We start from the raw sequence: 19076 nt of genomic DNA, 5'->3' as shown, positions 1-19076 counted from the left end.
ATGAATGTGAATACTTTTGACACCTCTAGATTTAAATGGTTTACGGCATAACGCCAAGGGATCAGTTGCTAACGTTAGCTCAAAACGCCATTCAACTGACAGCCTTTGTTGTGTTTGATTGCTAACTTGTAGCCAGCAGTGAACTGATTGTTTGATTGCTAACATTAGCTCAAAACATAATTCAAGTGACAGCCTTTGTTGTGTTTGATTGCTAACTTGTAGCCAGCAGTGAACTGATTGTTTGATTGCTAACATTAGCTCAAAACATAATTCAAGTGACAGCCTTTGTTGTGTTTGATTGCTAACTTGTAGACAGCAGTGAACGAACTTTGTTATGTAGGTCCATTTTTATAGTATTGACATTACAGAAGTCTCTCGTTAGCAGGTTCTTGTCAGCTACTTCAGATTTTAATCTAGAACTGACATCAGGGATCATGCCTTGAAAATGTGATGCCTTACGCTAAATAATAAATTACTGCTATATAATGTACCTATCTCATTATTCTGTGGCCAACAGCAAAACAGATCTGGTCATTGTCACAAAGTGACGCATGCGCAACTCACATCTGCACTCGACTCACATCAGGTAGTGAAATTGCCTGCAACGTGTGGTGCTGCTCGGTGAATGAGACAGCAACTACTCTTGGAGAGAGCAGAGGAGCTACGATTTCACCTGTTGCAAGAGTTGAAGGTAAGCAAAACGATTTCATCTCGTAAGTGACTTGTTGTTTTTGCAAGTTTATAATATTTAAATATCTTTTTTTTTTAATATGCCCCTCTGGTTAAACACTGGCCTCTCCTTGGCCCCCCTAGTAAAATTTGTCTAGAACCACCACTGGTCAGGAGATCGTACTTGATTGCACAGCAAGCTTAATGTTCATAGACAGTAGAGTGGACCCTCTGTAGTTTGGGTGAAGGAAGCAGAGCCAACAGGGCTCACTTAATGACACGGGAGTGGCAGAAATTCGTCCAAGTCAAGGAAATCATATTGATTCTCCAGTTGGATATCCTGGGCCATGGGAGAGATGCCGCTACTGGAGCATTTCCCTTTTTCCGGTTGCCAGCAACAATCCAGGGTTCTTTATGAAGTGGAACTTTGGATCCAGCACTGAGCTGGAGTCAGGGACCCTCAGGGACGGCAGCCCGAGCAGTAGCAGATAGAGTAGAAGCAGCAGCCGGGGAGGTGATGGAGGCAGCGGTGCCAGCAGGACTTCAGGAGTGATGACGAGAGAGAGAGAGAGAGAGAGAGAGAGAGAGAGAGAGAGAGAAAGAGAAAGAGAGCATCAGGACGGGAAGTGGAGGCACAGGTTATGCCTGTGTGTGCTGTGATGATGGTGTCCATTACCTTTTCAGCTTCCTAGATCTGGTAGAGTGTTGATATTCTGCCTTCCATGATTTTGACAGTGAGGTGAGTGAAGCCATGGATTGTAATTGTGGTGGGTAGGGAGTGAGAGAAAAAAAAAAGAAAAGCACAAACAAGTTAAGGACAAGCAGTGGCACTTCTGATCACGGAGCCCACAACTTTGATCAGGTTTTAGCATGGCTGACTCACAGGAAAGACATCAAGCAGTTTCACGGAATCGCAAAACATTCTGTGATGGGACCACAGAAGAATTCCGTGAAATGAACACGGATCGCTGAAAATTCCGTGATTGGCCCACGGAAGAAATTCTGGTAAATAAACGCGGCCCCTTAAGTTAAGGAAAAGGTCGTGGGTGGGCTTACGGTTCCGTGAAACGCGATAAGCGACTTTAGGAAACTTGACATGCAGGACACAAACCCCGGTCTCCTGGGTGAAAGTCCCGTGTTTGACCCATCCACCACCCCAACCAGTGGAATTTCGGCCTTACATAGTACTCACTTCCATAGTCGCTCTTAATGCTACTTCAATCAGGAGAGACTTCATTGCAGATATGTAATGATTTATTGTACATGTGCCTGAAATGTACAGTCTTTGGAGATTAGACTCCACCATCATTTAAAAATTCTGAGAAACTTTTAAAAGGGGTAGGGCCAAAGTATGAACCCCCCGATGGAGTCTAGACACTGATTGTGGCGTGAGGTGCCTGAAGATCAACGCTGAAGGCCGCCGGGAGAGGTCTGCTGGAAGAGGACCCAGGAACCGTGAGGGTCAAAGACCGGAGGAGCAGGGGAGGAGGAGGGTGGTGCTCGTAACCTGAAATGACAACTGAGCAGCAGAGAGAGACAGGGATATCGTGCAGTGATTGGCTCGTGAATTTCATGGCCACTTCTGATTGGTTAAGACTAAAGTGAACACTTCAACAGCTGATCCATTCAGGGGAATGAGAAGTGATTATGTTTAAGTCGTTGTCCTGAAAGAACTTTCGCTTAAGCTCCATGTCATCTTCTCAGTGACTTTACATTGGCATTGTTTTCTGTGGTGGCCACATGGATTTTTCACAAATTCCGTGCCACCACCACGTAATGCATTGTTAACAATTCGTGATCATTTCACGGAATTCTGTGCGACCAGGCTGCATTTTTTACGCAAATGCCCTTGTATAAGCAAAGTGTTAGTGTCAGTTAATTGCTGTGGTGTAAGGATAGGAATTTTTTGTTTTTTAGTTAGGTACTTGGAGGAATTGTGCAATAATGACAGATTCACACATTTTTCTTTTGTTTACAGTAAATAAATAAATAATAAACAAATACAAATCTTAAAGTCAAGTTCATAAAGTAACTTTCTTTGCATTCATTTGATTCCCAATCAAGATACACTGGTATAAAATTCGTGATAAACTTATAGAAATTCAGCGATTAATCGTGATTAAGAAAAAATTAATCGTTTGAGAGCCCTAGAAATTATTGTTAAAAACTGTACAAAAACTGAATAGAAGTCGATACAAAGGCACTTCTGTGTAGCTTCCGTGTAATCACCGGGTACTAAGATGAACTGGCACAGGACACACAGACTAAATACACTTGGAAGATAGGAATGACAAGGGACAGGTGGAACTAATCAGGGCGGAGTAGGCAAAGACAGGGGCGGGAAAGACAAGGACAGGAAGTGAAGTATCTGAAACGAGTATACAAAACAAAAGTTTTGACTGATAAATAGAATAACTGAATCAATGATCGATTTTATAATCGTTTCATCTGATCTGAGGCCGTATGTTTTGGACACTCGGGTGAAGAGAGGGGCAGAGCTGTCAACCAATCACCATCTGGTGGTGAGTTGGGTCAGGGGGTGGGGGAAGACTCTGGACAGACCTGGTGAGCCCAAACGTGTAGTGCGGGTAAATTGGGAACGTCTGGAGGAGGCCCCTGTCCGACAGACTTTCAACTCACACCTCCGGCGGAGCTTTTCATGCATCCCTGTGGAGGCTGGGGGCATTGAACCCGAGTGGACAATGTTCAAAGTTTCCATTGCTGGAGCTGCGGCGAGGAGCTGTGGTCTTAGGGTCTTAGGTGCCTCAAGGGGCGGTAACCCACGAACACCGTGGTGGACACCGGTGGTCAGGGAAGCCATCCGACTGAAGAAGGAGTCTTTCCGGGATATGTTATCCCAGAGGACTCCGGAAGCAGTTGCAGGGTACCGAAGGGCCCGAAGGGCTGCAGCCTCTGCCGTGAAAGAGGCAAAGCAGCGGGTGTGGGAGAAGTTTGGAGAAGACATGAAGAAGTACTTTGGGTCGGCACCAAGGTGCTTCTGGAAAACTGTTCGCCACCTCAGGAGGGGGAAGCGGGGAACCATCCAAGCTGTGTACAGTAAGGATGGGACACTGTTGACCTCAACTGAGGAGGTAATAGGGCGGTGGAAGGAGCACTTTGAGGAACTCCTGAATCCGACTAATACGCCCTCTATGTTAGAGGCAGAGCTGGAGGATAACGGGGGATTGTCGTCGATTTCCCAGGCGGAAGTCACTGATGTAGTCAAACAACTCCACAGTGGCAAAGCCCCAGGGATTGATGAGATCTGTCCAGAAATGCTCAAGGCTCTGGGTGTGGAGGGGCTGTCCTGGTTGACACGACTCTTCAACATTGCGTGGAAGTCTGGAACAGTGCCAAAGGAGTGGCAGACTGGGGTGGTGGTTCCCCTTTTTAAAAAGGGGGACCAGAGAGTGTGTGCCAATTACAGGGGTATCAAACTTCTCAGCCTCCCTGGTAAAGTCTACTCCAAGGTGCTGGAAAGGAGAGTTCGGCCGATAGTCGAACCTCGGGTTGAGGAGGAACAATGCGGATTCCGTCCTGGTCGTGGAACAACGGACCAGCTCTTCACTCTCGCAAGGATCCTTGAGGGAGCCTGGGAGTATGCCCAACCGGTCTACATGTGTTTTGTGGATTTGGAGAAGGCGTATGACCGGGTCTGCCGGGAGATACTGTGGGAGGTGCTGCGGGAGTATGGGGTGAGGGGGTCTCTACTCAGGGCCATCCAATCTCTGTACGACCAAAGTGAGAGCTGTGTCCGGGTTCTCAGCAGTAAGTCGGACTCGTTTCAGGTGAGGGTTGGCCTCCGCCAGGGCTGCGCTTTGTCACCAATCCTGTTTGTAATATTTATGGACAGGATATCGAGGCGTAGTCGGGGCGGGTAGGGGTTGCAGTTCGGTGGGCTGGGGATCTCACCGCTGCTCTTTGCAGATGATGTGGTCCTGATGGCATCATCGGCCTGTGACCTTCAGCACTCACTGGGTCGGTTCGCAGCCGAGTGTGAAGTGGTTGGGATGAGGATCAGCACCTCTAAATCGGAGGCCATGGTTCTCAGCAGGAAACTGATGGAATGCCTTCTCCAGGTAGGGAATGAGTCCTTACCCCAAGTGAAGGAGTTCAAGTACCTTGGGGTTTTGTTTGCGAGTGAGGGGACAATGGAGCGGGAGATTGGTCGGAGAATCGGCGCAGCGGGTGCGGTATTACATTCAATCTATCGCACCGTTGTGACGAAAAGAGAGCTGAGCCAGAAGGCAAAGCTCTCAATCTACCGGTCAGTTTTCATTCCTACCCTCACCTATGGTCATGAAGGCTGGGTCATGACCGAAAGGACGAGATCCAGGGTACAAGCGGCCGAAATGGGTTTCCTCAAGAGGGTGGCTGGCGTCTCCCTTAGAGATAGGGTGAGAAGCTCAGTCATCCGTGAGGAGCTCGGAGTAGAGCCGCTGCTCCTTTGCGTCGAAAGGAGCCAGTTGAGGTGGTTCGGGCATCTGGTAAGGATGCCCCCTGGGCGCCTCCCTAGGGAAGTGTTCCAGGCACGTCCAGCTGGGAGGAGGCCTCTGGGAAGACCCAGGACTAGGTGGAGGGATTATATCTCCAACCTGGCCTGGGAACGCCTCGGGATCCCCCAGTCGGAGCTGGTTAATGTTGCTCGGGAAAGGGAAGTTTGGGGTCCCCTGCTGGAGCTGCTCCCCCTGTTAAGCGGATGAAGATGGATGGATGGATGGATGGACTGAATCAGCAGACCAATTTGTGATACTATTAGACTCTTAGCTCCTTGGGACCAGACTTATCATGTAAACCAAATGTTTGAGAGCCGTTTAATTATTTTTGCTCATATTATTTGTCACAATTTCTATTGTTTCAGTTTCACAAAGTCACTCTTACCTGAGAATCTGATGCAGTTATGTTGCTTTTAATTATTTCCGTGTATGCATTTAAAATGTCAAGTTAAGGATGTAATGATAGAACAGAATCATACGCACATACAAAAGAGCAGCCATTATATTCACCAAGACAAATTGTGTAGATAAATGTTAAATTTTGTTTCCTATCAAGCTCCCAAAACACATAACCAATCTTTTAACATCTTGGGTTCAACTGTGACTTCGCAATGTTTTTACTGTCACAGCAGTGGTGTAGTTTATTGTAGTGGGTATACTGTACTGTATATATTGGCCCATATGGGCCCAAATCTGCCTTTGGGGAAGGGGGGGCATATCATAGTGGGGGGTCTGGATGTCCTCTCCCAGGGAAGTTTTGAGCGTCAGGAACTTCATTTTTGTTGCATTTGGATACGTTTTAATGCACCAATTTTTCGGTGGAAATACCTTTATTTAGCCTATGTGAAGAAGAAAAACACAGATGACAATTCCACATATATAAAAAATGTAATGTAAAGTATGTTGTTGCATGTCATTGGGCGTTTTTAAGTGGGTATATGGAAATCCTGGAGCTTTCTTAGTGGGAATGCTGCGTATATCTGCGTATCACGTAGACTACACCACTGTGTCACATATGTTACATGCAACTTTCATGCTGGCCATTCAAATTGGCACCAATGTTGAAATTCGAAAAGAAAGAGGCAAAGAGATAGTGGGGGCAGTAAAACCTTCATCATCATTATCTAGATCCCCATCATCACCAAATCTACTTGATTATACCACTGCTGTGTGTTGAACTACCTCAAATCAACAATGCATCCATAATTATTTAATATTTAATCAAAATTGCAGGATTGCCTCAAATTTCATCAGATATTCAAGTTTATGAAATCAGCCCAATTAATTTCCTCAGGCCAGTGCAGACTATTAGTATTTGAAGTGTCTTGCCAACCAGGGCGGGGACACCTTAGGGGGTGAGCTGAGCTTGGTAGAAGAGGATTTCTCCTGTAAAATCCTGTAATACTGTAAGGCCGCTCTGTGACAGGCTAGGGCAGCCTGGCCTTGTTTGTCCACCCACAGAGCTGTTTTATAACGTCTGAGAGTGAACTGTGGGTCAACCACATCTCAGTCTCACACTTCTCAAAAAAATTTGAAAGTAGCAACAATCTCCTCTCTGTGTTCCACAGAGTGAGAAAGATCACAGTGTTAAGATGCTCTTATGTAAGTGCAGAGAGTGGTTGTACAAAGAGTGGATTACAGGGATCTACACAAGAGAATCCAGCAAGTGTCATTCAGCAAAACAACCAATATGACAGGTATGCACTAAAAAGACATACCCACGGTCATACAGAATGCATATGCACTCAACTGAGATTACAGCATATGTGTATTTCAGCTCCTGTCTCTGATGCATCAGCATTTTGAATAACCCATTAGACAAAGATACAAGCATAAGATGGTTTACTTTGGTTTAAAGTCAAAATCTGAGCACGGATTGTTTTTAACCTCCTACACTAGCTCTTCCACAATAGTGCATCTGCTGCACACATTACTTATTCATTAAATTCTAACTTCACACAGGATGAACATATAATATCTTTAAGGTGTTTAGCCTTTTACTATTCATGTGTCTTCATTCAGGTGCATTCAGGTGGGAGTCCCTTCTTGTGTGCTGCTCTCAGCAGCTGTAATTGGCAATAAACGACCCCCTTTCATAGCCTTACTGGGGCCTTTCAGCCACAATGGCTGCTTGGACCCCTTGTCCACTGATTGGGAATGAGAATTGACTCTTTGTGACCATGAGTTTAGCATGAAAAGTGTTGTAATAAATTCAGTTTATGAGAAGTGTGTGTGTGTGTGTGTGTGTGTGTGTGTGTGTGTGTGTGTGTGTGTGTGTGTGTGTGTGTGTGTGTGTGTGTGTGTGTGTGTACAGTGGCTTTTTTCTTCTCTTTGCTGTTGTATAAATCAGAGGGGTGCTGTAAAGCCAGCGTATCTTGAATCACACAAGTAGATAGGATGGTGGGTGGCACAGCAAATAAATGACAGCATCAATTGTCAGCTTTTATGGCTGACATTCTCTTTCATTCACAGCTCCTTTCAAATCATTTCTTTGTTTGAAGTAATGCGTGGCTCAGCCCATCCCTCCCTCACTTCTCAAAAATCTTTTTCTCTACTCTGACAGGTTCCCCTGTTTTCTGTTTCTCGTCCTCTTCTTCTCCAAAGTTTCTCTTCGCCTCTGTCTTAAAGATGAGATGATAGTGCTGCTAATTAGCTTTGTAGAGGTGTGAGATGTTCTGTGGGGGCTGAAGGAATGAGAGTGTGTGCTTGCAACAAGTCCTCAATCTCCTATCACGTAAAATACGGATGCTTGGTCATGTGCCTTTGGCGTTTGTTATTCACGCTAAAAGTCTCCTTTAGCGTCGGGACTCTTGACTTCACTTATGATGCTCTGGGTCGGGACGTACGGACTGACATGCAGCACAAGAACGGGACAGTTAGGTTTAGGAAAAGATTGTGGGTGGGGTCACAAAATGTATGTTTCAGCGACACACGGTACAACAATGGGACACAAACCCCGGTCTCCTGGGTAACGGTCCTGCGTTGTTTGACCCATCCACCACCCCAACCAATCTCCTTAACGCGGCATTTCGGTCTTTCAAACTACTCGCTAGCGTTGTTGCTCTTACATACAAGGTACTCTCACAGCGCTGCAGTCGCGCTGCTGCTCTGCCCGGTGCGTTCCATACATACGCTGAAGGGTGATTTTTGCGTCTTTATCTGACGCTGAGAGCCACTTTCATGACCAAGCGTCTGTATTTTACGAGTTGGGAGTAAGAACGGGTTGCAACAGTTTTTAAAAACAGACCAAAGAAAATGAAGAGATCTGGGGTGAGAGCCCTGAACTCACTGGAAGTTGTGTCGAGATGAGTGACCTGCTGAGGAGAGGAGAGGAGAGGATTAGGGACATCCTTTAAAAAGAAACCAATTACCTGCCAGTACTTGTCCACAGTCTGAGATGTCCCTGCACACACGTACAGACTGTTCCTCCTCATTTGCCAAGTAATCAAGCAGCTTTCATCCACAGCACGTTTAGAAAAGTCACACGCTCTCGTTTGGTTGATTTATTCCATTTAACTGCCAGAGCTTGTGACTGCCCAGTCACAATTTTGTGAAATTCCCTGTGAAAGCTCAGCTTCTAAGCTGTTGATGTTGAGTGAAATGACCCTGAAGGAAAAAAGGCTTATAAGATATGTAAGATATTTGTAGTCTTATCAGTGATGAAACTCAGTCATTGGGAGAGATGATAAAAATGATACAGAGAGATTTCTTGCAGACGTGTACTGAGGTGTGTTTGAGACTCTACTATGCAGTTCAGAGATATAAATATCAGCCAACCACAGGTAATCAGGCATGTGTCTTCCTTTAAATGTATTTGTGCACATTAAAGGGGCAGTTCTAGCCAGATAGTTTTGGTTTTATTTTATCAGGATTTGAGATATCTGTATTCTGCCTCCACTCCAATATAATGGAGGTGATTTTATGAGGGGCACTGAAAGCAATAAAAAAGTCACATTACAAAAGTTCAACAGCAGCATCTCTTTTCATAATCAGTGTTACTCTGGATGTGCTTTCACCGGAAGAAATAGTCCACATAAACAACCCATTAGGAGGCATTAGCAATTACGTCCATATTTGATGATAATGTAACTCAAGATGTACATCCATTGCCAGCGTTCGGTGTCAATGCAGTAGTGTGCACTACGTGCTGCGAGGCAAAAAGTAAGGGTGTAATAATTTTATTGTAATCATAACCATAATGCGTAACACTGAGAAAAGAGAGGAAACATTGTTTTTGAACATTTTCCAGGGTTTCACAGAATCGTCTAATATCAACAGTAATGAGGACGAAATGAGAACCATTGACAGTGTATTTTCTCTACTATCCAGCAACCTACCCAGAGTGATGGAGACAGTTTCTGCAATAAGACGGGGCTGATTTTTTTAAGGTAATTTTCGTTTTTATGCTTTGAGTTCCACAAACAAAATTTCACTCACCACTATTATATATATATATATAAATCTCAACCATGGATTTCTCAAAATCTGAACAAAAACAAAGCTGTCTGCATGGCTAGTTTTTTTTGTAATTTGGGTGAACAAACCTTTTAATTCTAATCCAAATCCTAAACCCAAGATCCTAAAATGTCCCCTTTTCTGATGATTTTCTGTATTTTGTCATTCTTCTGCTGATATCTCGGCCTCTTACATATAGAAGTACAATAACCCATATACACATACTGTATACAGATAGACACGTGGGAGAAACCAGGCAACAGCCAGTGTGTCTAAATGCATCTCTACCTATCTATACCTGCATGTCTCCACTGGAGCATAAAGGGCTAAAGTGTTGAAGATGAATTCATTATCATTTGGCTTTGATGCTTAATTAGGCTCCTGATTGGTGTCTGCAAATCATTAAAACATTCAAATAAATGATTTATGCTGTATAGTTAATGAAATGCATGAATCCTGTTCTCTCTGTTACCAGGGAAACTTTGAGTAGATCAAAGGATCAGTAACTGTCTGTCACAATTTATGAGGTTTATTTCAAAGAATACTTTCAATAGCACCGGTGGCTGATGAATGACTCACCGCTGCAGATGATGTCCCTGCTCTGCTAAATGTTCACATAAAGCAGAGGAAATCACAGTTAGGCAGTAACCGTATTCTTTATCAACAGCATAGAAAATGTTTTTAGTTGGAGAGATGAGCCTTTAAATGAAATTTGAGTTTGATGGGAAATTAAAAATGGAAGCAGCTGTACTAAAGTCAACACCAGTTATGCAAAAAAAGGACCAAGGAAAATAATAATAATGATAGTAATCATTTTATTTGATATAGCACCTTTTACAGACAGAGTCACAAAGTGCTTCACACAAAAGACATTTGTTAAAATACAGTAGAATCCAAAACAGAAAATAAACAAGCAAAAACAAATACAATACCAATGAAGATTAAAAGACTAAAAACCCAAAATTACCAACATGAGACAAAAGCGAGCTGAAACAAGTGACTCTTCAGCTGCTTTCTAAAAACATCAACCAACACTGCAGAACGTAAGGTAATAGGAAGGGCGTTCCACAGAATCGGAGCTACCACTTCAAAGGAAGGGTCCCCTTTAGTTTTCAAACGAGTGCGTGGGACCACCAGTAGTCCCTGGTTAGAAAACCTGAGTGACTTGTTTGTAGTGTACAGTTGAAGCAGGTCAGAGATATAAACAGGCGCCTGATGATGCAATGCTTTATATGTAAGAACAAGAACTTTAAACTGGATCCTGAACTTGATAGGAAGCCAATGTAACATGGATAAAACAGGAGTGATGTGCTACATTCTGCTTGACCTGGTCAACAGCCTTGCAGCAGAGTTCTGGACCAGGTGTAGACGGTCCTGGGACGCCTTGCTGAGACAGGTGAAAACAGAGTTGAAGTAACCAAGCCGGGATGATATAAAACCATGAATGATCATCTCAAGTTCACATTGCGAAACCACGGCTATAAGTTTAGAAATGTTTCTCAGTTGAAGGAAACATGTGCGGGTTAGTGATTTGATATGTTGGTCAAGAAACATATTCTGATCAAATATAACACCAAGATTTTGGAGTTTGGACTGTACCACTGAAGAAAGGGACCCCAAAATCTGAACAACTTTCGAGGCTGTAATATCGAGTTGCTGTAGAGCAACAATGAAGACTTCAGTCTTTACTTCATTAAGCTGCAAGAAATTGTTCGCCATCCACAAGTACAGCATATGGTTGTTTTTCATTCCCAACATACAGCTATAGTTATAAAGGTTTAGCGGTTTTAATTACCATCAGTTATGCTAATATATTATGAAGTCATAGAATGAACACATCACACACACACACACACACACACACACACACACACACACACACACACACACACACACACACACACAGAATAAGGGGCATGATTGTGGGCCATCATAGCAGAGATGGACCTTTTTCTAAGTGTGGAGCAGAGATAAAAAGGCCAGCAAGCAACAGACTTGAACAACACACACATGAGCGCGCGCACACACACACACACACACACACACACACACACACACACACACACACACACACACATACATAGCAGCTGCTTAGCTTAGCTTAGCCTCAAGTAAAACCGGAAGCAGTGGGAGACCACTACAAAGTGGAAATTGAGTGTGCGTACAAAAACTTAATTGTAAACATGGCAGTGACTTCCTGGGGTCCTGGCATCACCATGAGGATCCAAGGCAACCAACGGAGACTTCAGGAAGTCAATGCACATTTTGTTACCTTAAAGGTGCTCTAAGCGATGTTGGGTGACGGCACTTCTTGTTGACGTTCAAAGTATTTTCAAAAAAAACGAGGCTAGCTCGCCCCTCTCTCCTCCTCATCCCGTCCCCTCCCCTCCCCTTCCCCTCCCCCTCCCTTCCGCGCACTAACCCCCCCAACCCCCACCGTCAACTCCTTCTTGTCGGTTATTGGCTGGAACCATAAACAGTATATAAACTGGACAAACAGATCCCGTGTCTCTGGACGGAGACCAGTGAAGGATATTAGAAGCACTTTTCCCGGTGCTGGCTGAGTGTTACTGCGCAGCCTCCAACTGAGAGAGACGACATAGATGTGACGTGAGCAACCTGTCTGAAAGTGTGAAGTCTTCTGGTAGCTGTGCCAAGAGAAATCTCAATCATTCCCAATCTTTCAGAGACGGAGAGCGTAGGTATATGTAAGGAGATAACATAGGCACAGGCTAATTATTGCTAATTAAAATGCTAGTTAACATTAGTAATTAAACTTAAACAGCTAATGTAAGTCCAACTGCCTGCGATCTTCTCCTGTGCTGTACGGTAATTCCTCTACCATGCAACAGTAAGTTGCGTGGTTATGACGCAATCGTTAACCTATTTTTACAAAAACGTCTGCTACGGAGCCATAACGTGAGATACAAGGTAATGGAGCCTTTTATACATTGTCGTGTTTCTTTAGAAATAAACAACGGACAAATAGTCTTTAATCGCTTCAGATGTAAAGTTATTCGCTGTCAAAGTGGCGCCAAAATGAATGGCAGTCAATGGAATGCTAACAGCAGGTGAGCGTTTGGTAGCATCAAAATGGCGCCATAGGAGGTTTGAGTTCTGAAGAGAGGCTAACCCCCTTGGCTGGAACGCTGGAACACTGTTTGTTATGTTTGGTGGTGCAGGTTGGCACAGTTTGTTTTTGTTGGCATTTGTGGAGCCTGGGCTGTCTACCGAGACCGCGTTTTTTTTACAGTGTGTTCAGGGGACAGGCAGCTAGCGGATAGTGAGGAGATGTTTGCTGTATGTGACAAAAAATGTTGTAGCCTAAAAAACGCGTGACATCGCATAGAGCACCTTTAAGACAGAGCCAGGCTAGCTGTTTTCTCCTGTTTCCAGTCTTTGGTTTGAGCTAAGCTAACTGGATCCTGAGCTTCATTTTTACTGAACAGATATGAGAGTGGCGATGACCCTCTAATCTGACTCTCGGGCAAGAAAGTAAGTACGTTTCCCCAAGTGTTCAAAGCACTGTATGCACCAAATGTAATGCAATGACATGTTCAATACAATACAATCTTCTGAAGATAGAATTCCCGTAAGAGAGTATTTTTATGAACAGATCATGATGAGATGCAATCATGCTCAGCAAAAGCAATGCTCAATGTTGTTTTATTAAGCCTTCTGTCTGCCCACAATATACAGGAGCGCCAACAGAGCTACTGCCCACCAAAACCCACACACATTCCCTGCTGCACACTGCCCACTCACTACAAAACAACAGGATAGATATGTAGCATTCAGAAGACAGGAGGCAGAGACAAGAGAAACTGATCAAGGTATCAAGCTACTTATACAGAAATGTTACTGTCATTTTAACGGATGAAATTAGGACTTGTTAAAGTTTTGTGCATCTGATTTGTTTGGATATCGCATAAAACTTCAAAAATCAGATTTTGTGTAGCTTCCATTTCGACAGTACTAGTATGGGAACCTTTCATGCACGATAGCCCACTGAAACTTTATGTACTAGATGCTCATTACATAGGAGACGGTTTTTTTTTTTAAACATTTGTTTATTGATTTTTCAGTCACATAACAAAATCAAGAGGTAACATTTCGGGAGTCAAAACAGTGTCAAGTACAACAAGTAGAAAAATAAAAATTTAAAAAAATAAAAACCCCAAGAACAAATACACAGAACAAAACAAAAACACAAAATGCTCACCCACTACCCAATAAGGAGACAAAGGCTACAAAATCAGACCTAATAATTTGGACAGAAGTTTTACATCTACAGATAAAAGACTAATTGGACGGTAACTTGAGCAGGACAGAGGATCCTTATTCTTTTTTAAGAGTTATGATATGGAGGCCTGATTTAGAGTCTGAGGTAATTTAGAAAGAGTAAGAGATTCATTGAAAATTTCAATCAAAACTGGTGCTAATTTATCAAAAAAGGTCTTGTAAAACTCGGTCGGAATACCGTCCAGGCCTTGACATTTTACAGACTGCATAGAAAATGTTGCCCGTTTAAGGTCATCTATGGTGATTGGGCCCTCTAACCGCTCAGCAGTATCAGCATCAACCCTAACCAACTCCAGTGAGTCAAAAAAACTATCCAGGCTGACAGATCAGACCCACCCTCAGAAGTATATAAAGAGGAGTAAAACCATTTAAACCAGGGGTCGGCAACCTTTTTTATATGAAGTGCCCTTTTCAAAATTTCTTGTTTATTAGTGTGCCATGTCAACATTAAGTGTAATTATGACATCACATCAAAATGTAATATCCAGGGAATCTGTAATTTCATTCCATAGCAACATTTGATATAAATTATTTCTCATAATCAGGACCTTGTAATTATTATTATTGTATATTATTATTATGATTATGGAAACATGGTTTTAGTATGCAGTGTCCTGATTGGTGGAAAATGGGCTGACAAAAATATTACTGTCAAAGCCTGAAGCGAAAAGTTGTGGAAAAGCCCAGCTTTAATGATGAATAGTATAAGCATGGGAATAAGCAGGTCCTGTATGCCTCATTTTCAAATGATGCTATGGCAAAAATAAAAATAACACAACCAGCATCATTATCAAGAATGAAGTACACGAACATAATGATTGCGTCATTCACGTGCATATTAAGTAGCCACATGTATTTGTATTGGTATTATAATGCGTCCATATTTACCGCTCCAGCGGAGAGGATGGTTTCTTCAGACAGCTTAAGTTTATAAGAATTTGTCCAAATTTCAAGATTCCCTGCAAACTAAGATAAACAGAGTACAAACCGACAGCTTTTGTTTTAGCTTGTTTTGTAAAAATTCGCTATTTGCAGAGTAGAGCTGTGTTTGCGTAAAACAGCGCGGTGGACAAGAGTGGACTGAGCAGGCAGAGCAGATTGAAATATTGCTTTCTGCATGTTTATGCCGGTCTACACAGCTGAGTGCATTGATAAGTATATGGTGGCACGCGTGCCTAAGGTTGCCGACGCCTGGTTTAAACTGATCATTCATTTTTTTAGGATCGGTTGTGACGCCAGAAGGAGTATGAATTTGTGGAATCTGCTGAGAGGAGGAAGCTGATGGGCCAAAAGTTTGGTTGCCTTATCCCCAGATTCATAATAACAATATTTAGCTTTAAATAAGACCTCCTCAACCTCTTTAGTAGAAAGAACATCAAACTCAGCCTAAAGAGAGAGACAATCCTTATATATGTTAGGGGATGGGGAGGAAGCATAGATATCAAGCTGGGAGATTCATAACCTCAATTCCTTTAATTCTTTCTTCCTTTGTTTGTTATCATAGCTGCTGTATGACATAATTTGAATTGAAAGAGTCTCCCGAACAAGGGAGGCAAGAAACAAACTTAACAAAATCCTCATTAGATAGCAAGTGCGTATTGAGACGCCAAGGGGCACACGTACGTTTGCGCTCTTGTATGAATAACTCCAGTGTGGTCGGAGCATGATCTGATATTAGAATAGTATCATAAGAGCAAGACTGAACAGAATGGAGAAAACGGTTGTCCAGGAGAAAATAATCAATACGAGAAAAGTAGTGATGTACATGAGAGAAAAAAGAATACATTTTACCAGACGGATTAAGAAAGCGCCATGGATCAGAGACTGAGAATTCATCTATAAAGGATAAAATGGTCTTAGAAGACTTTGAGGGCACTCCTGGTCTAGTAGAAGAACGATCTAATACAGGATTGTGTGGACATGTCAGGTAACTTGGCGAACAATTGATGGAAAAAATTGTCATCATCCCAGTTTGGACCATACACATAAGCCAGAATCACAGAATTACTATATAGCTGTCCCGTTACAAACACAAACCTTCCATTGGGGTCAGCTAATACATTAGAGCACACAAAAGGAACCAATTTGTGAATCAAAATTGCAACACCCCTAGATTTACCATTAAAACTAGAATGAAATACTTGACTGACCCACCTCCCCTTTAATCTGATATGGCTGGAAGATTTTAAATGAGTCTCTTGAAGGAAAACAATATGGGCACCTAGTTGTTGAAGATGGTGAAGAACTTTGCTACATTTAATAGGCTGATTTAGACCATTACAGTTCAAGCTAACAAATTTGAGTCCTGTCCCTGATTGTCGTGGCATCCTAGACTGCTGCATGCTAGTCATAAATATGTAAACAAACACAGTAAAAAAATATGAAAAGTGACTCAAGTCCAAGTGACACAAACTTAAAGCAGGGCAGCTTACCAACAGAAAACGGGTTAAATTTACCACCAGTTTACCAAACAAACTGCAAGCCGCTTTCAAACTGTAGCTCCAGAAGAGACACCAGACTTTAAGTTCACCTTGACAAAGTCCATCGCAGTGGCTGGGTCCTCAAAGGCGTGTGTAGCTGCACTGGGAAGAGTGATCCTCAAAGTCGCGGGAAACCTCAGTCCAAACTTCACTCCAGGACACGAATGTAACAGACGTTTAACGTCCGTGAATGCAGGACGTTTCTTCGCAACCGACGAAGTATAGTCAGGAAGGAGAAACAGTCTTTTGCCTTGGTGGAGAAGAGGAGCCTCGCTGGCCCGGCGTAAAATGTCATTCCTCACGTTAAAAAAGTGCACATGAATCACAAAGGGTCGGGGTGGTTTACCATCACTGGGCTTGGATCGGAGAGTGCGATGCGCACGATTGAGCAGGGGCAACTCATCCAGGCCGAGGGAGTCCATCAGCAGCTGGGCAATAAATTTGGTTGGGCGCAGAAATGTCCGCTCAAAACTCGTAAGACAGCGAGTCTGTTTTGCCGCAAATGTGATCCAAATAGGGCGCACACTCAGGGTCCGTGACCACCTTCGGCGGAGATGCAGGCTCAGTCGAGGGAGAAGCCTTAGCACGGCCTGTGCGAGCCGAGTTTCCACGTGCAGCTGCCATTGTTGGTTGAAATTCCCCCCAAAACACACCGAAACTGACCAAGTACTTGTCACAATTGTGCACCGGCCAAGCTAGTAAAAAGAAACTGTGTTAAAAAGTTAAAATAAACACAAACTCACGGAGCAAAAGGGAGATAGGTCCTACATGCACGGTGTCCAACACCGCCCCCCAAAGTGGATATTTTTATGGCCAAAACTAATTGAGAATGGCTTTCAGTTAGGTTTTCACACAGTGCACGGTGGTAAGAATGATTCTAAAGAGACATTACTGGGACAACTGAAGTGTTTGTACTCATAATCTGACTTGATGAATGATATAATGTGCTGTATAATAAATATAATACAATGATAGTATATTTATCTGCTCCAGCTCTGATCGACAGCGATGGAAACATGACACCCTGGTGGACACGCTAATTTCCCCCCCTTTTCCAACGTGATGCTTTGCCGCTTGTCGCCTCCGTCTGTAACTTCTTGGTTGTGGTTTTTCAGTTTTTCAATTTTCTGTTAATTTGTCTATTCATTTCCTGTTTGCTTGTTTCCCTGTTGGTTCTCTGTTTCCTGTTTTGCTGTATATCTGTATTCCTTGTTCGTGGTTCTTTTGTTCTGTTTTGGTTTCCCTGTTCCATCCTTGTGTATGTTTTTGATGCTTTAGTATCCTGTTTTATATTGTAGTGTCATGTCTCGTTTGACTTCCTGCCTTTGTGATCGTCTGCCCTGACGCGTTCCACCTGTTCATCTACCCTCATGTCACCTGTCCCTCGTTACTACCCTCGTTGCCTTGTGTATTTAGTCTGCGTGCTTTCTTTGGCTGTGTTCAAAACCATTCCCTATCACGGAAATAGCGCACCAAATAGTGTGTTTGCCATTTTGTTGTGGTGTTCGAATTATCTGCGGTTAATTTCATTCACTATATAGTCCTTGATAAAATGCCCACGGTGCACTACTAATTTGAGTGTACATATGATGTACCCTACATTTTACTCCTGTGTTTTCCAGCGGAGAAGAAGAAGCAGAAGCACCTGCGAAAACTGAAAAGGAAAATGGAGCGGGCTTTTGTTTCTAACCAGTGGAAATGTAACATGCAACATACTGTATATACAACCTTTTACTATTCTCCTGAGTGCTCGCTTTGTTTCAGGGACGATATTTTCAGTGTGGTGTCGTTCCCTATATAGTTAATACTGTATAAAGCCAATACTGTCAAGACAGCACTTTGAGACGGTAATCCACGCCTTTGTTACCACTCGGCTGGATTACTGTAATGCACTTCATGTGGGGGTAAGTGGGTCCTCCATCGCCCGTCTGCAGATGGTACAGAATGCTGCTGCACGTCTTTTAACTGGCACACATAAACATGAGCACATTTCCCCCATCTTAGCCTCACTCCTCTTATTTGCTTTTAAAGCCCTGAATGGTCTTGCCCCCCACCCCCTACCTCTCGACACTTCTACGCCCTTATATACCCACTTGCTCTCTCAGGTCAGAAGATCAGCTGTTCCTGGGTGTGCCTAAAACTAAGTGGAAGCTCAGAGGAGACCGTGCCTTTGCTGTGGCGGCTCCTAAATTATGGAATGATCTGCCTCTGCACGTTAAACAGGCCTCTTCTTTGTCTGTTTTTAAATCCCGTCTTAAAATCCATCTCTTCTCTGTGGCCTTTGACACCTAGTAAGATGTTGACTTGTTGTACTTCTTTTAATTATTTAGATTGATTGTTTTTCATTGCGCAGCTATTATTTTGTATTCATGTTATATTGTTATGTATTTTATTTATGATGTCTTATTTATTCTTCTGTACAGCACTTTGTAATTTTGGTTGTTTTAAAGCGCTTAACAAATAAAGTTGGATTGGATAGTTCACTACACTATATAGGGAATAGTGAGTGAGTAGGTGAATGAGGGAACGGTTTCGAACACAGCTTTTGTCTGGTGTCTGTTCGTTGTCATTTGTAAAAACGTTCTTCCTGTTCCTTGAAACCTGTATTTTCATGTTCCCGGGTTATTTCTGGTTCTTTGATTTCTCACCTGCTTACCTGGATAGTAAGTTTTTT

At 43.1% G+C, this 19076-nt stretch overlaps 1 long non-coding RNA gene across 1 annotated transcript; it reads left to right on the top strand.

The window, feature by feature from the left end:
- Positions 1-522: 522 nt before the first annotated feature.
- Positions 523-18787, top strand: LOC114557418 (uncharacterized). The gene is made up of 3 exons (XR_003692794.1): positions 523-691; positions 9495-9553; positions 17396-18787. It is a non-coding gene; the product is annotated as an uncharacterized LOC114557418 (long non-coding RNA).
- The last annotated feature ends 289 nt before the right edge of the window (positions 18788-19076 follow it).

Source organism: Perca flavescens, chromosome 6, assembly GCF_004354835.1.
Source record: "Perca flavescens isolate YP-PL-M2 chromosome 6, PFLA_1.0, whole genome shotgun sequence".
In the NCBI taxonomy this organism is placed as follows: Eukaryota; Metazoa; Chordata; class Actinopteri; order Perciformes; family Percidae; genus Perca; species Perca flavescens.
The sequence above is the reverse complement of the archived record's forward strand: the minus strand, read 5'-3'. Positions and strand labels throughout refer to the sequence as shown.